The following is a 16781-nucleotide window of genomic DNA, read 5'->3' on the forward strand; positions in this document are numbered from 1 at the left end:
TGATCTCGATCCTCACACGAGGCAGCAAAGCATTTACAAAGACAGTGTTGGCTGAAGGTGAAAAAATGAATTCACTGCTATTTTGGACTTTCACACAATACATACTTTTGTCAAGGTGGATACCACATCTTAAGGTTCATATCGATATGTATTACTTTAGAATGAAATTAATCTTTTTGTCTCATGGGTTGTAGAATTTCAGACCATACATACATTTTGGCACGGTGGTTTCAACATCACTGTCAAAATCTGAAGTTTGGTATCACTATTTTTTTTCTTATTTTTGGACATGTTACCAAGAAGGGCCTCGTTAGCGCAGTAGGTAGCGTGTCAGTCTCATGATCTGAAGGTTGTGAGTTCGATCCTCACACGGGGCAGCAAAGCTTTTAAAAAGACAGTGTTGGCTGAAGATGGAAGTGAAAATGAATTCACTGTCGTTTTGGACTTTCACACAATACATACTTTTGTCAAGGTGGATACCACATCTTAAGGTTCATATCGATATGTATTACTTTATAATGAAATCAATCTTTTTGTCTCAGGGGTTGTAGAATTTCAGACCATACATACATTTTGGCACGGTGGTTTCAACATCACTGTCAAAATCTGAAGTTCGGTATCGATATTTTTTTTCTTATTTTTGGACATTTTTCCAAGAAGGGCCTCGTTAGCGCAGTAGGTAGCGCGTCAGTCTCATAATCTGAAGGTCGTGAGTTCGATCCTCACACGAGGCAGCAAAGCATTTACAAAGACAGTGTTGGCTGAAGATGTGAAAATGAATTCACTGTCTATTTTGGACTTTCACACAATACATACTTTCGTCAAGGTGGATACCACATCTTAAGGTTCATATCGATATGTATTACTTTATAATGAAATCAATCTTTTTGTCTCAGGGGTTGTAGAATTTCAGACCATACATACATTTTGGCACGGTGGTTTCAACATCACTGTCAAAATCTGAAGTTCGGTATCGATATTTTTTTTCTTATTTTTGGACATTTTTACAAGAAGGGCCTCGTTAGCGCAGTAGGTAGCGCGTCAGTCTCATAATCTGAAGGTCGTGATCTCGATCCTCACACGAAGCAGCAAAGCATTTACAAAGACAGTGTTGGCTGAAGATGGAAGTGAAAATGAATTCACTGTCGTTTTGGACTTTCACACAATACATACTTTTGTCAAGGTGGATACCACATCTTAAGGTCCATATCGATATGTATTACTTTATAATGAAATCAATCTTTTTGTCTCAGGGGTTGTAGAATTTCAGACCATACATACATTTTGGCACGGTGGTTTCAACATCACTGTCAAAATCTGAAGTTCGGTATCGATATTTTTTTTCTTATTTTTGGACATTTTTACAAGAATGGCCTTGTTAGCGCAGTAGGTAGCGCGTCAGTCTCATAATCTGAAGGTCGTGAGTTCGATCCTCACACGAGGCAGCAAAGCATTTACAAAGACAGTGTTGGCTGAAGGTGAAAATGAATTCACTGCTATTTTGGACTTTCACACAATACATACTTTTGTCAAGGTGGATACCACATCTTAAGGTTCATATCGATATGTATTACTTTATAATGAAATCAATCTTTTTGTCTCAGGGGTTGTAGAATTTCAGACCATACATACATTTTGGCACGGTGGTTTCAACATCACTGTCAAAATCTGAAGTTCGGTATCGATATTTTTTTCTTATTTTTGGACATTTTTCCAAGAAGGCCCTCGTTAGAGCAGTAGGTAGCGCGTCAGTCTCATAATCTGAAGGTCGTGATCTCGATCCTCACACGAGGCAGCAAAGCATTTACAAAGACAGTGTTGGCTGAAGGTGAAAATGAATTCACTGCTATTTTGGACTTTCACACAATACATACTTTCGTCAAGGTGGATACCACATCTTAAGGTCCATATCGATATGTATTACTTTAGAAAGAAATCAATCTTTTTGTCTCAGGGGTGTAGAATTTCAGACCATACATACATTTTGGCACGGTGGTTTCAACATCACTGTCAAAATCTGAAGTTCGGTATCAACATTTTTTTTCTTATTTTTGGACAGGTTACCAAGAAGGGCCTCATTAGAGCAGTAGTTAGTGCGTCAGTCTCATAATCTGAAGGTCGTGAGTTCGATCCTCACACGGGGCAGCAAAGCTTTTAAAAAGACAGTGTTGGCTGAAGATGGAAGTGAAAATGAATTCACTGTCGTTTTGGACTTTCACACAATACATACTTTTGTCAAGGTGGATACCACATCTTAAGGTTCATATCGATATGTATTACTTTATAATGAAATCAATCTTTTTGTCTCAGGGGTTGTAGAATTTCAGACCATACATACATTTTGGCACGGTGGTTTCAACATCACTGTCAAAATCTGAAGTTCGGTATCGATATTTTTTTTCTTATTTTTGGACATTTTTACAAGAAGGGCCTCGTTAGCGCAGTAGGTCGCGCGTCAGTCTCATAATCTGAAGGTCGTGATCTCGATCCTCACACGAGGCAGCAAAGCATTTACAAAGACAGTGTTGGCTGAAGATGAAGTGAAAATTAATTCACTGTCGTTTTGGACTTTCACACAATACATACTTTTGTCAAGGTGGATACCACATCTTAAGGTTCATATCGATATGTATTACTTTATAATGAAATCAATCTTTTTGTCTCAGGGGTTGTAGAATTTCAGACCATACATAGATTTTGGCACGGTGGTTTCAACATCACTGTCAAAATCTGAAGTTCGGTATCGATATTTTTTTCTTATTTTTGGACATTTTTACAAGAAGGGCCTCGTTAGCGCAGTAGGTAGCGCGTCAGTCTCATAATCTGAAGGTCGTGATTCGATCCTCACACGAGGCAGCAAAGCATTTACAAAGACAGTGTTGGCTGAAGGTGAAAATGAATTCACTGCTATTTTGGACTTTCACACAATACATACTTTCGTCAAGGTGGATACCACATCTTAAGGTCCATATCGATATGTATTACTTTATAATGAAATCAATCTTTTTGTCTCAGGGGTTGTAGAATTTCAGACCATACATACATTTTGGCACGGTGGTTTCAACATCACTGTCAAAATCTGAAGTTCGGTATCGATATTTTTTTCTTATTTTTGGACATGTTACCAAGAAGGGCCTCGTTAGCGCAGTAGGTAGCGCGTCAGTCTCATAATCTGAAGGTCGTGAGTTCGATCCTCACACGGGGCAGCAAAGCTTTTAAAAAGACAGTGTTGGCTGAAGATGGAAGTGAAAATGAATTCACTGTCGTTTTGGACTTTCACACAATACATACTTTTGTCAAGGTGGATACCACATCTTAAGGTTCATATCGATATGTATTACTTTATAATGAAATCAATCTTTTTGTCTCAGGGGTTGTAGAATTTCAGACCATACATACATTTTGGCACGGTGGTTTCAACATCACTGTCAAAATCTGAAGTTCGGTATCGATATTTTTTTCTTATTTTTGGACATTTTTACAAGAAGGGCCTCGTTAGCGCAGTAGGTCGCGCGTCAGTCTCATAATCTGAAGGTCGTGATTCGATCCTCACACGAGGCAGCAAAGCATTTACAAAGACAGTGTTGGCTGAAGGTGAAAATGAATTCACTGCTATTTTGGACTTTCACACAATACATACTTTTGTCAAGGTGGATACCACATCTTAAGGTCCATATCGATATGTATTACTTTAGAATGAAATCAATCTTTTTGTCTCAGGGGTTGTAGAATTTCAGACCATACATACATTTTGGCACGGTGGTTTCAACATCACTGTCAAAATCTGAAGTTCGGTATCATATTTTTTTTCTTATTTTTGGACATTTTTACAAGAAGGGCCTCGTTAGCGCAGTAGGTAGCGCGTCAGTCTCATAATCTGAAGGTCGTGATTCGATCCTCACACGAGGCAGCAAAGCATTTACAAAGACAGTGTTGGCTGAAGGTGAAAATGAATTCACTGCTTTTTGGACTTTCACACAATACATACTTTTGTCAAGGTGGATACCACATCTTAAGGTCCATATCGATATGTATTACTTTAGAATGAAATCAATCTTTTTGTCTCAGGGGTTGTAGAATTTCAGACCATACATACATTTTGGCACGGTGGTTTCAACATCACTGTCAAAATCTGAAGTTCGGTATCGATATTTTTTTTTCTTATTTTTGGACATTTTTACAAGAAGGGCCTCGTTAGCGCAGTAGGTAGCGCGTCAGTCTCATAATCTGAAGGTCGTGATCTCGATCCTCACACGAGGCAGCAAAGCATTTACAAAGACAGTGTTGGCTGAAGGTGAAAATGAATTCACTGCTATTTTGGACTTTCACACAATACATACTTTTGTCAAGGTGGATACCACATCTTAAGGTCCATATCGATATGTATTACTTTAGAATGAAATCAATCTTTTTGTCTCAGGGGTTGTAGAATTTCAGACCATACATACATTTTGGCACGGTGGTTTCAACATCACTGTCAAAATCTGAAGTTCGGTATCAACATTTTTTTTCTTATTTTTGGACATGTTACAAAGAAGGGCCTCGTTAGCGCAGTAGGTAGCGCGTCAGTCTCATAATCTGAAGGTCGTGATCTCGATCCTCACACGAGGCAGCAAAGCATTTACAAAGACAGTGTTGGCTGAAAATGAATTCACTGCTATTTTGGACTTTCACACAATACATACTTTTGTCAAGGTGGATACCACATCTTAAGGTCCATATCGATATGTATTACTTTATAATGAAATCAATCTTTTTGTCTCAGGGGTTGTAGAATTTCAGACCATACATACATTTTGGCACGGTGGTTTCAACATCACTGTCAAAATCTGAAGTTCGGTATCGATATTTTTTTCTTATTTTTGGACATGTTTTCCAAGAAGGGCCTCGTTAGCGCAGTAGGTAGCGCGTCAGTCTCATAATCTGAAGGTCGTGAGTTCGATCCTCACACGGGGCAGCAAAGCTTTTAAAAAGACAGTGTTGGCTGAAGATGGAAGTGAAAATGAATTCACTGTCGTTTTGGACTTTCACACAATACATACTTTTGTCAAGGTGGATACCACATCTTAAGGTTCATATCGATATGTATTACTTTATAATGAAATCAATCTTTTTGTCTCAGGGGTTGTAGAATTTCAGACCATACATACATTTTGGCACGGTGGTTTCAACATCACTGTCAAAATCTGAAGTTCGGTATCGATATTTTTTTTCTTATTTTTGGACATTTTTACAAGAAGGGCCTCGTTAGCGCAGTAGGTCGCGCGTCAGTCTCATAATCTGAAGGTCGTGATCTCGATCCTCACACGAGGCAGCAAAGCATTTACAAAGACAGTGTTGCCTGAAGGTGAAAATGAATTCACTGCTATTTTGGACTTTCACACAATACATACTTTTGTCAAGGTGGATACCACATCTTAAGGTCCATATCGATATGTATTACTTTAGAATGAAATCAATCTTTTTGTCTCAGGGGTTGTAGAATTTCAGACCATACATACATTTTGGCACGGTGGTTTCAACATCACTGTCAAAATCTGAAGTTCGGTATCGATATTTTTTTCTTATTTTTGGACATGTTACCAAGAAGGGCCTCGTTAGCGCAGTAGGTAGCGCGTCAGTCTCATAATCTGAAGGTCGTGAGTTCGATCCTCACACGGGGCAGCAAATCTTTTAAAAAGACAGTGTTGGCTGAAGATGGAAGTGAAAATGAATTCACTGTCGTTTTGGACTTTCACACAATACATACTTTTGTCAAGGTGGATACCACATCTTAAGGTTCATATCGATATGTATTACTTTATAATGAAATCAATCTTTTTGTCTCAGGGGTTGTAGAATTTCAGACCATACATACATTTTGGCACGGTGGTTTCAACATCACTGTCAAAATCTGAAGTTCGGTATCGATATTTTTTTTCTTATTTTTGGACATTTTTACAAGAAGGGCCTCGTTAGCGCAGTAGGTCGCGCGTCAGTCTCATAATCTGAAGGTCGTGAGTTCGATCCTCACACGAGGCAGCAAAGCATTTACAAAGACAGTGTTGGCTGAAGGTGAAAATGAATTCACTGCTATTTTGGACTTTCACACAATACATACTTTTGTCAAGGTGGATACCACATCTTAAGGTCCATATCGATATGTATTACTTTAGAATGAAATCAATCTTTTTGTCTCAGGGGTTGTAGAATTTCAGACCATACATACATTTTGGCACGGTGGTTTCAACATCACTGTCAAAATCTGAAGTTCGGTATCGATATTTTTTTCTTATTTTTGGACATTTTTACCAAGAAGGGCCTCGTTAGCGCAGTAGGTAGCGCGTCAGTCTCATAATCTGAAGGTCGTGATCTCGATCCTCACACGAGGCAGCAAAGCATTTACAAAGACAGTGTTGCCTGAAGGTGAAAATGAATTCACTGCAATTTTGGACTTTCACACAATACATACTTTTGTCAAGGTGGATACCACATCTTAAGGTCCATATCGATATGTATTACTTTAGAATGAAATCAATCTTTTTGTCTCAGGGGTTGTAGAATTTCAGACCATACATACATTTTGGCACGGTGGTTTCAACATCACTGTCAAAATCTGAAGTTCGGTATCGATATTTTTTTCTTATTTTTGGACATTTTTACAAGAAGGGCCTCGTTAGCGCAGTAGGTCGCGCGTCAGTCTCATAATCTGAAGGTCGTGATCTCGATCCTCACACGAGGCAGCAAAGCATTTACAAAGACAGTGTTGGCTGAAGGTGAAAATGAATTCACTGCTATTTTGGACTTTCACACAATACATACTTTTGTCAAGGTGGATACCACATCTTAAGGTCCATATCGATATGTATTACTTTAGAATGAAATCAATCTTTTTGTCTCAGGGGTTGTAGAATTTCAGACCATACATACATTTTGGCACGGTGGTTTCAACATCAATGTCAAAATCTGAAGTTCGGTATCAACATTTTTTTCTTATTTTTGGACATGTTACAAGAAGGGCCTCGTTAGCGCAGTAGGTAGCGCGTCAGTCTCATAATCTGAAGGTCGTGAGTTCGATCCTCACACGGGGCAGCAAAGCTTTTAAAAAGACAGTGTTGGCTGAAGATGGAAGTGAAAATGAATTCACTGTCGTTTTGGACTTTCACACAATACATACTTTTGTCAAGGTGGATACCACATCTTAAGGTTCATATCGATATGTATTACTTTATAATGAAATCAATCTTTTTGTCTCAGGGGTTGTAGAATTTCAGACCATACATACATTTTGGCACGGTGGTTTCAACATCACTGTCAAAATCTGAAGTTCGGTATCGATATTTTTTTTCTTATTTTTGGACATTTTTACAAGAAGGGCCTCGTTAGCGCAGTAGGTCGCGCGTCAGTCTCATAATCTGAAGGTCGTGATCTCAATCCTCACACGAGGCAGCAAAGCATTTACAAAGACAGTGTTGCCTGAAGGTGAAAATGAATTCACTGCTATTTTGGACTTTCACACAATACATACTTTCGTCAAGGTGGATACCACATCTTAAGGTCCATATCGATATGTATTACTTTATAATGAAATCAATCTTTTTGTCTCAGGGGTTGTAGAATTTCAGACCATACATACATTTTGGCACAGTGGTTTCAACATCACTGTCAAAATCTGAAGTTCGGTATCAACATTTTTTTTCTTATTTTTGGATATTTTTCCAAGAAGGGCCTCGTTAGCGCAGTAGGTAGCGCGTCAGTCTCATAATCTGAAGGTCGTGAGTTCGATCCTCACACGGGGCAGCAAAGCTTTAAAAAGACAGTGTTGGCTGAAGATGGAAGTGAAAATGAATTCACTGTCGTTTTGGACTTTCACACAATACATACTTTTGTCAAGGTGGATACCACATCTTAAGGTCCATATCGATATGTATTACTTTAGAATGAAATCAATCTTTTTGTCTCAGGGGTTGTAGAATTTCAGACCATACATACATTTTGGCACGGTGGTTTCAACATCACTGTCAAAATCTGAAGTTCGGTATCGATATTTTTTTTCTTATTTTTGGACATTTTTACAAGAATGGCCTTGTTAGCGCAGTAGGTAGCGCGTCAGTCTCATAATCTGAAGGTCGTGAGTTCGATCCTCACACGGGGCAGCAAAGCTTTTAAAAAGACAGTGTTGGCTGAAGATGGAAGTGAAAATGAATTCACTGTCGTTTTGGACTTTCACACAATACATACTTTTGTCAAGGTGGATACCACATCTTAAGGTCCATATCGATATGTATTACTTTAGAATGAAATCAATCTTTTTGTCTCAGGGGTTGTAGAATTTCAGACCATACATACATTTTGGCACGGTGGTTTCAACATCACTGTCAAAATCTGAAGTTCGGTATCGATATTTTTTTTCTTATTTTTGGACATTTTTACAAGAAGGGCCTCGTTAGCGCAGTAGGTAGCGCGTCAGTCTCATAATCTGAAGGTCGTGAGTTTGATCCTCACACGGGGCAGCAAAGCTTTTAAAAAGACAGTGTTGGCTGAAGATGAAGTGAAAATGAATTCACTGTCGTTTTGGACTTTCACACAATACATACTTTTGTCAAGGTGGATACCACATCTTAAGGTCCATATTGATATGTATTACTTTAGAATGAAATCAATCTTTTTGTCTCAGGGGTTGTAGAATTTCAGACCATACATACATTTTGGCACGGTGGTTTCAACATCACTGTCAAAATCTGAAGTTCGGTATCGATATTTCTTTTCTTATTTTTGGACATTTTTACAAGAAGGGCCTCGTTAGCGCAGTAGGTCGCGCGTCAGTCTCATAATCTGAAGGTCGTGATCTCGATCCTCACACGAGGCAGCAAAGCATTTACAAAGACAGTGTTGCCTGAAGGTGAAAATGAATTCACTGCTATTTTGGACTTTCACACAATACATACTTTCGTCAAGGTGGATACCACATCTTAAGGTCCATATCGTTATGTATTACTTTAGAATGAAATCAATCTTTTTGTCTCAGGGGTTGTAGAATTTCAGACCATACATACATTTTGGCACGGTGGTTTCAACATCACTGTCAAAATCTGAAGTTCGGTATCAACATTTTTTTCTTATTTTTGGACATGTTACCAAGAAGGGCCTCGTTAGCGCAGTAGGTAGTGCGTCAGTCTCATAATCTGAAGGTCGTGAGTTCGATCCTCACACGGGGCAGCAAAGCTTTTAAAAAGACAGTGTTGGCTGAAGATGGAAGTGAAAATGAATTCACTGTCGTTTTGGACTTTCACACAATACATACTTTTGTCAAGGTGGATACCACATCTTAAGGTTCATATCGATATGTATTACTTTATAATGAAATCAATCTTTTTGTCTCAGGGGTTGTAGAATTTCAGACCATACATAGATTTTGGCACAGTGGTTTCAACATCACTGTCAAAATCTGAAGTTCGGTATCGATATTTTTTTTCTTATTTTTGGACATTTTTCCAAGAAGGGCCTAGTTAGCGCAGTAGGTAGCGCGTCAGTCTCATAATCTGAAGGTCGTGAGTTCGATCCTCACACGGGGCAGCAAAGCTTTTAAAAAGACAGTGTTGGCTGAAGATGAAGTGAAAATGAATTCACTGTCATTTTGGACTTTCACACAATACATACTTTTGTCAAGGTGGATACCACATCTTAAGGTCCATATCGATATGTATTACTTTAGAATGAAATCAATCTTTTTGTCTCAGGGGTTGTAGAATTTCAGACCATACATACATTTTGGCACGGTGGTTTCAACATCACTGTCAAAATCTGAAGTTCGGTATCGATATTTTTTTTCTTATTTTTGGACATTTTTACAAGAATGGCCTTGTTAGCGCAGTAGGTAGCGCGTCAGTCTCATAATCTGAAGGTCGTGAGTTTGATCCTCACACGGGGCAGCAAAGCTTTTAAAAAGACAGTGTTGGCTGAAGATGAAGTGAAAATGATTTCACTGTCGTTTTGGACTTTCACACAATACATACTTTTGTCAAGGTGGATACCACATCTTAAGGTCCATATCGTTATGTATTACTTTAGAATGAAATCAATCTTTTTGTCTCAGGGGTTGTAGAATTTCAGACCATACATACATTTTGGCACGGTGGTTTCAACATTACTGTCAAAATCTGAAGTTCGGTATCGATATTTTTTTCTTATTTTTGGACATTTTTACAAGAAGGGCCTCGTTAGCGCAGTAGGTCGCGCGTCAGTCTCATAATCTGAAGGTCGTGATCTCGATCCTCACACGAGGCAGCAAAGCATTTACAAAGACAGTGTTGGCTGAAGGTGAAAATGAATTCACTGCTATTTTGGACTTTCACACAATACATACTTTCGTCAAGGTGGATACCACATCTTAAGGTCCATATCGATATGTATTACTTTATAATGAAATCAATCTTTTTGTCTCAGGGGTTGTAGAATTTCAGACCATACATAGATTTTGGCACGGTGGTTTCAACATCACTGTCAAAATCTGAAGTTCGGTATCGATATTTTTTTTCTTATTTTTGGACATTTTTACAAGAAGGGCCTCGTTAGCGCAGTAGGTAGCGCGTCAGTCTCATAATCTGAAGGTCGTGAGTTCGATCCTCACACGGGCAGCAAAGCTTTTAAAAGACAGTGTTGGCTGAAGATGGAAGTGAAAATGAATTCACTGTCGTTTTGGACTTTCACACAATACATACTTTTGTCAAGGTGGATACCACATCTTAAGGTCCATATCGATATGTATTACTTTAGAATGAAATCAATCTTTTTGTCTCAGGGGTTGTAGAATTTCAGACCATACATACATTTTGGCACGGTGGTTTCAACATCACTGTCAAAATCTGAAGTTCGGTATCGATATTTTTTTTCTTATTTTTGGACATTTTTACAAGAAGGGCCTCGTTAGCGCAGTAGGTCGCGCGTCAGTCTCATAATCTGAAGGTCGTGATCTCGATCCTCACACGAGGCAGCAAAGCATTTACAAAGACAGTGTTGCCTGAAGGTGAAAATGAATTCACTGCTATTTTGGACTTTCACACAATACATACTTTCGTCAAGGTGGATACCACATCTTAAGGTCCATATCGATATGTATTACTTTATAATGAAATCAATCTTTTTGTCTCAGGGGTTGTAGAATTTCAGACCATACATACATTTTGGCACGGTGGTTTCAACATCACTGTCAAAATCTGAAGTTCGGTATCAACATTTTTTTTCTTATTTTTGGACATGTTACCAAGAAGGGCCTCGTTAGCGCAGTAGGTAGCGCGTCAGTCTCATAATCTGAAGGTCGTGAGTTCGATCCTCACACGGGGCAGCAAAGCTTTTAAAAAGACAGTGTTGGCTGAAGATGGAAGTGAAAATGAATTCACTGTCGTTTTGGACTTTCACACAATACATACTTTTGTCAAGGTGGATACCACATCTTAAGGTCCATATCGATATGTATTACTTTAGAATGAAATCAATCTTTTTGTCTCAGGGGTTGTAGAATTTCAGACCATACATAGATTTTGGCACGGTGGTTTCAACATCACTGTCAAAATCTGAAGTTCGGTATCGATATTTTTTTTTCTTATTTTTGGACATTTTTCCAAGAAGGGCCTCGTTAGCGCAGTAGGTAGCGCGTCAGTCTCATAATCTGAAGGTCGTGAGTTCGATCCTCACACGGGGCAGCAAAGCATTTACAAAGACAGTGTTGGCTGAAGATGGAAGTGAAAATGAATTCACTGTCGTTTTGGACTTTCACACAATACATACTTTGTCAAGGTGGATACCACATCTTAAGGTTCATATCGATATGTATTACTTTATAATGAAATCAATCTTTTTGTCTCAGGGGTTGTAGAATTTCAGACCATACATAGATTTTGGCACGGTGGTTTCAACATCACTGTCAAAATCTGAAGTTCGGTATCGATATTTTTTTCTTATTTTTGGACATTTTTCCAAGAAGGGCCTCGTTAGCGCAGTAGGTAGCGCGTCAGTCTCATAATCTGAATGTCGTGAGTTTGATCCTCACACGGGGCAGCAAAGCTTTTAAAAAGACAGTGTTGGCTGAAGATGAAGTGAAAATGAATTCACTGTCGTTTTGGACATTCACACAATACATACTTTTGTCAAGGTGGATACCACATCTTAAGGTCCATATCGATATGTATTACTTTAGAATGAAATCAATCTTTTTGTCTCAGGGGTTGTAGAATTTCAGACCATACATACATTTTGGCACGGTGGTTTCAACATCACTGTCAAAATCTGAAGTTCGGTATCGATATTTTTTTTCTTATTTTTGGACATTTTTACCAGAAGGGCCTCGTTAGCGCAGTAGGTAGCGCGTCAGTCTCATAATCTGAATGTCGTGAGTTTGATCCTCACACGGGGCAGCAAAGCTTTTAAAAAGACAGTGTTGGCTGAAGATGAAGTGAAAATGAATTCACTGTCGTTTTGGACATTTCACACAATACATACTTTTGTCAAGGTGGATACCACATCTTAAGGTCCATATCGATATGTATTACTTTAGAATGAAATCAATCTTTTTGTCTCAGGGGTTGTAGAATTTCAGACCATACATATATTTTGGCACGGTGGTTTCAACATCACTGTCAAAATCTGAAGTTCGGTATCGATATTTTTTTTCTTATTTTTGGATATTTTTACAAGAAGGGCCTCGTTAGCGCAGTAGGTCGCGCGTCAGTCTCATAATCTGAAGGTCGTGATCTCGATCCTCAAACGAGGCAGCAAAGCATTTACAAAGACAGTGTTGCCTGAAGGTTGAAAATGAATTCACTGCTATTTTGGACTTTCACACAATACATACTTTTGTCAAGGTGGATACCACATCTTAAGGTCCATATCGTTATGTATTACTTTATAATGAAATCAATCTTTTTGTCTCAGGGGTTGTAGAATTTCAGACCATACATACATTTTGGCACGGTGGTTTCAACATCACTGTCAAAATCTGAAGTTCGGTATCAACATTTTTTTCTTATTTTTGGACATGTTATCAAGAAGGGCCTCGTTAGCGCAGTAGGTAGCGCGTCAGTCTCATAATCTGAAGGTCGTGAGTTCGATCCTCACACGGGGCAGCAAAGCTTTTAAAAAGACAGTGTTGGCTGAAGATGGAAGTGAAAATGAATTCACTGTCGTTTTGGACTTTCACACAATACATACTTTTGTCAAGGTGGATACCACATCTTAAGGTTCATATCGATATGTATTACTTTAGAATGAAATCAATCTTTTTGTCTCAGGGGTTGTAGAATTTCAGACCATACATAGATTTTGGCACGGTGGTTTCAACATCACTGTCAAAATCTGAAGTTCGGTATCGATATTTTTTTTCTTATTTTTGGACATTTTTACAAGAAGGGCCTCGTTAGCGCAGTTGGTCGCGCGTCAGTCTCATAATCTGAAGGTCGTGATCTCGATCCTCACACGAGGCAGAAAGGATTTACAAAGACAGTGTTGCCTGAAGGTGAAAATGAATTCACTGCTATTTTGGACTTTCACACAATACATACTTTCGTCAAGGTGGATACCACATCTTAAGGTCCATATCGATATGTATTACTTTAGAATGAAATCAATCTTTTTGTCTCAGGGGTTGTAGAATTTCAGACCATACATAGATTTTGGCACGGTGGTTTCAACATCACTGTCAAAATCTGAAGTTCGGTATCGATATTTTTTTCTTATTTTTGGACATTTTTCCAAGAAGGGCCTCGTTAGCGCAGTAGGTAGCGCGTCAGTCTCATAATCTGAAGGTCGTGAGTTCGATCCTCACACGAGGCAGCAAAGCATTTACAAAGACAGTGTTGGCTGAAGGTGAAAATGAATTCACTGCTATTTTGGACTTTCACACAATACATACTTTCGTCAAGGTGGATACCACATCTTAAGGTTCATATCGATATGTATTACTTTATAATGAAATCAATCTTTTTGTCTCAGGGGTTGTAGAATTTCAGACCATACATAGATTTTGGCACGGTGGTTTCAACATCACTGTCAAAATCTGAAGTTCGGTATCGATATTTTTTTTCTTATTTTTGGACATTTTTCCAAGAAGGGCCTCGTTAGCGCAGTAGGTAGCGCGTCAGTCTCATAATCTGAAGGTCGTGATCTCGATCCTCACACGAGGCAGCAAAGCATTTACAAAGACAGTGTTGGCTGAAGATGAAGTGAAAATTAATTCACTGTCATTTTGGACTTTCACACAATACATACTTTCGTCAAGGTGGATACCACATCTTAAGGTCCATATCGATATGTATTACTTTAGAATGAAATCAATCTTTTTGTCTCAGGGGTTGTAGAATGTCAGACCATACATACATTTTGGCACGGTGGTTTCAACATCACTGTCAAAATCTGAAGTTCGGTATCGATATTTTTTTTCTTATTTTTGGACATTTTTCCAAGAAGGGCCTCGTTAGCGCAGTAGGTAGCGCGTCAGTCTCATAATCTGAAGGTCGTGAGTTCGATCCTCACACGAGGCAGCAAAGCATTTACAAAGACAGTGTTGGCTGAAGGTGAAAATGAATTCACTGCTATTTTGGACTTTCACACAATACATACTTTCGTCAAGGTGGATACCACATCTTAAGGTTCATATCGATATGTATTACTTTATAATGAAATCAATCTTTTTGTCTCAGGGGTTGTAGAATTTCAGACCATACATAGATTTTGGCACGGTGGTTTCAACATCACTGTCAAAATCTGAAGTTCGGTATCGATATTTTTTTTCTTATTTTTGGAAATTTTTCCAAGAAGGGCCTCGTTAGCGCAGTAGGTAGCGCGTCAGTCTCATAATCTGAATGTCGTGAGTTCGATCCTCACACGAGGCAGCAAAGCATTTACAAAGACAGTGTTGGCTGAAGGTGAAAATGAATTCACTGCTATTTTGGACTTTCACACAATACATACTTTCGTCAAGGTGGATACCACATCTTAAGGTTCATATCGATATGTATTACTTTAGAATGAAATCAATCTTTTTGTCTCAGGGGTGTAGAATTTCAGACCATACATACATTTTGGCACGGTGGTTTCAACATCACTGTCAAAATCTGAAGTTCGGTATCGATATTTTTTTCTTATTTTTGGATATTTTTACAAGAAGGGCCTCGTTAGCGCAGTAGGTCGCGCGTCAGTCTCATAATCTGAAGGTCGTGAGTTCGATCCTCACACGAGGCAGCAAAGCATTTACAAAGACAGTGTTGGCTGAAGATGAAGTGAAAATTAATTCACTGTCCTTTTGGACTTTCACACAATACATACTTTTGTCAAGGTGGATACCACATCTTAAGGTCCATATCGATATGTATTACTTTAGAATGAAATCAATCTTTTTGTCTCAGGGGTTGTAGAATTTCAGACCATACATACATTTTGGCACGGTGGTTTCAACATCACTGTCAAAATCTGAAGTTCGGTATCAACTTTTTTTTCTTATTTTTGGACATTTTTCCAAGAAGGGCCTCGTTAGCGCAGTAGGTAGCGCGTCAGTCTCATAATCTGAAGGTCGTGATCTCGATCCTCACACGAGGCAGCAAAGCATTTACAAAGACAGTGTTGAATGAAGGTGAAAATGAATTCACTGCTATTTTGGACTTTCACACAATACATACTTTCGTCAAGGTGGATACCACATCTTAAGGTTCATATCGATATGTATTACTTTATAATGAAATCAATCTTTTTGTCTCAGGGGTTGTAGAATTTCAGACCATACATAGATTTTGGCACGTTGGTTTCAACATCACTGTCAAAATCTGAAGTTCGGTATCGATATTTTTTTTCTTATTTTTGGACATTTTTACAAGAAGGGTCTCGTTAGCGCAGTAGGTAGCGCGTCAGTCTCATAATCTGAATGTCGTGAGTTCGATCCTCACACGAGGCAGCAAAGCATTTACAAAGACAGTGTTGGCTGAAGGTGAAAATGAATTCACTGCTATTTTGGACTTTCACACAATACATACTTTCGTCAAGGTGGATACCACATCTTAAGGTTCATATCGATATGTATTACTTTAGAATGAAATCAATCTTTTTGTCTCAGGGGTTGTAGAATTTCAGACCATACATTCATTTTGGCACGGTGGTTTCAACATCACTGTCAAAATCTGAAGTTCGGTATCGATATTTTTTTCTTATTTTTGGATATTTTTACAAGAAGGGCCTCGTTAGCGCAGTAGGTAGCGCGTCAGTCTCATAATCTGAAGGTCGTGAGTTCGATCCTCACACGAGGCAGCAAAGCATTTACAAAGACAGTGTTGGCTGAAGATGAAGTGAAAATTAATTCACTGTCCTTTTGGACTTTCACACAATACATACTTTTGTCAAGGTGGATACCACATCTTAAGGTCCATATCGATATGTATTACTTTAGAATGAAATCAATCTTTTTGTCTCAGGGGTTGTAGAATTTCAGACCATACATACATTTTGGCACGGTGGTTTCAACATCACTGTCAAAATCTGAAGTTCGGTATCGATATTTTTTTTCTTATTTTTGGACATGTTACCAAGAAGGGCCTCGTTAGCGCAGTAGGTAGCGCGTCAGTCTCATAATCTGAAGGTCGTGAGTTCGATCCTCACACGAGGCAGCAAAGCATTTACAAAGACAGTGTTGGCTGAAGGTGAAAATGAATTCACTGATATTTTGGACTTTCATACAATACATACTTTCGTCAAGGTGGATACCACATCTTAAGGTTCATATCGATATGTATTACTTTAGAATGAAATCAATCTTTTTGTCT

The 16781-nt window shown here is 38.6% G+C and overlaps 17 non-coding genes across 17 annotated transcripts; all 17 read left to right on the top strand.

Annotated features, from left to right (window-relative positions):
* The first annotated feature begins 661 nt into the window (after positions 1 to 661).
* trnam-cau (transfer RNA methionine (anticodon CAU)) lies at positions 662 to 734 on the top strand. The gene has a single exon. It is a non-coding gene; the product is annotated as a tRNA-Met (tRNA).
* Positions 735 to 1372: 638 nt separating this feature from the next.
* trnam-cau (transfer RNA methionine (anticodon CAU)) lies at positions 1373 to 1445 on the top strand. Its single transcript has one exon. It is a non-coding gene; the product is annotated as a tRNA-Met (tRNA).
* A 1688-nt stretch (positions 1446 to 3133) lies between these two features.
* Positions 3134 to 3206, top strand: trnam-cau (transfer RNA methionine (anticodon CAU)). Its single transcript has one exon. It is a non-coding gene; the product is annotated as a tRNA-Met (tRNA).
* A 1678-nt stretch (positions 3207 to 4884) lies between these two features.
* trnam-cau (transfer RNA methionine (anticodon CAU)) lies at positions 4885 to 4957 on the top strand. The gene has a single exon. It is a non-coding gene; the product is annotated as a tRNA-Met (tRNA).
* A 634-nt stretch (positions 4958 to 5591) lies between these two features.
* trnam-cau (transfer RNA methionine (anticodon CAU)) lies at positions 5592 to 5664 on the top strand. Its single transcript has one exon. It is a non-coding gene; the product is annotated as a tRNA-Met (tRNA).
* Positions 5665 to 6998: 1334 nt separating this feature from the next.
* trnam-cau (transfer RNA methionine (anticodon CAU)) lies at positions 6999 to 7071 on the top strand. Its single transcript has one exon. It is a non-coding gene; the product is annotated as a tRNA-Met (tRNA).
* Positions 7072 to 7706: 635 nt separating this feature from the next.
* trnam-cau (transfer RNA methionine (anticodon CAU)) lies at positions 7707 to 7779 on the top strand. The gene has a single exon. It is a non-coding gene; the product is annotated as a tRNA-Met (tRNA).
* Positions 7780 to 8062: 283 nt separating this feature from the next.
* On the top strand, positions 8063 to 8135 carry trnam-cau (transfer RNA methionine (anticodon CAU)). Its single transcript has one exon. It is a non-coding gene; the product is annotated as a tRNA-Met (tRNA).
* Positions 8136 to 8419: 284 nt separating this feature from the next.
* Positions 8420 to 8492, top strand: trnam-cau (transfer RNA methionine (anticodon CAU)). The gene has a single exon. It is a non-coding gene; the product is annotated as a tRNA-Met (tRNA).
* A 2758-nt stretch (positions 8493 to 11250) lies between these two features.
* trnam-cau (transfer RNA methionine (anticodon CAU)) lies at positions 11251 to 11323 on the top strand. The gene has a single exon. It is a non-coding gene; the product is annotated as a tRNA-Met (tRNA).
* A 285-nt stretch (positions 11324 to 11608) lies between these two features.
* Positions 11609 to 11681, top strand: trnam-cau (transfer RNA methionine (anticodon CAU)). Its single transcript has one exon. It is a non-coding gene; the product is annotated as a tRNA-Met (tRNA).
* A 1346-nt stretch (positions 11682 to 13027) lies between these two features.
* trnam-cau (transfer RNA methionine (anticodon CAU)) lies at positions 13028 to 13100 on the top strand. Its single transcript has one exon. It is a non-coding gene; the product is annotated as a tRNA-Met (tRNA).
* A 633-nt stretch (positions 13101 to 13733) lies between these two features.
* trnam-cau (transfer RNA methionine (anticodon CAU)) lies at positions 13734 to 13806 on the top strand. Its single transcript has one exon. It is a non-coding gene; the product is annotated as a tRNA-Met (tRNA).
* Positions 13807 to 14440: 634 nt separating this feature from the next.
* Positions 14441 to 14513, top strand: trnam-cau (transfer RNA methionine (anticodon CAU)). The gene has a single exon. It is a non-coding gene; the product is annotated as a tRNA-Met (tRNA).
* Positions 14514 to 14791: 278 nt separating this feature from the next.
* On the top strand, positions 14792 to 14864 carry trnam-cau (transfer RNA methionine (anticodon CAU)). Its single transcript has one exon. It is a non-coding gene; the product is annotated as a tRNA-Met (tRNA).
* Positions 14865 to 16196: 1332 nt separating this feature from the next.
* trnam-cau (transfer RNA methionine (anticodon CAU)) lies at positions 16197 to 16269 on the top strand. Its single transcript has one exon. It is a non-coding gene; the product is annotated as a tRNA-Met (tRNA).
* Positions 16270 to 16552: 283 nt separating this feature from the next.
* trnam-cau (transfer RNA methionine (anticodon CAU)) lies at positions 16553 to 16625 on the top strand. The gene has a single exon. It is a non-coding gene; the product is annotated as a tRNA-Met (tRNA).
* The last annotated feature ends 156 nt before the right edge of the window (positions 16626 to 16781 follow it).

This window comes from Oncorhynchus masou, unplaced genomic scaffold (genome assembly GCF_036934945.1).
Source record: "Oncorhynchus masou masou isolate Uvic2021 unplaced genomic scaffold, UVic_Omas_1.1 unplaced_scaffold_1054, whole genome shotgun sequence".
In the NCBI taxonomy this organism is placed as follows: domain Eukaryota; kingdom Metazoa; phylum Chordata; class Actinopteri; order Salmoniformes; family Salmonidae; genus Oncorhynchus; species Oncorhynchus masou.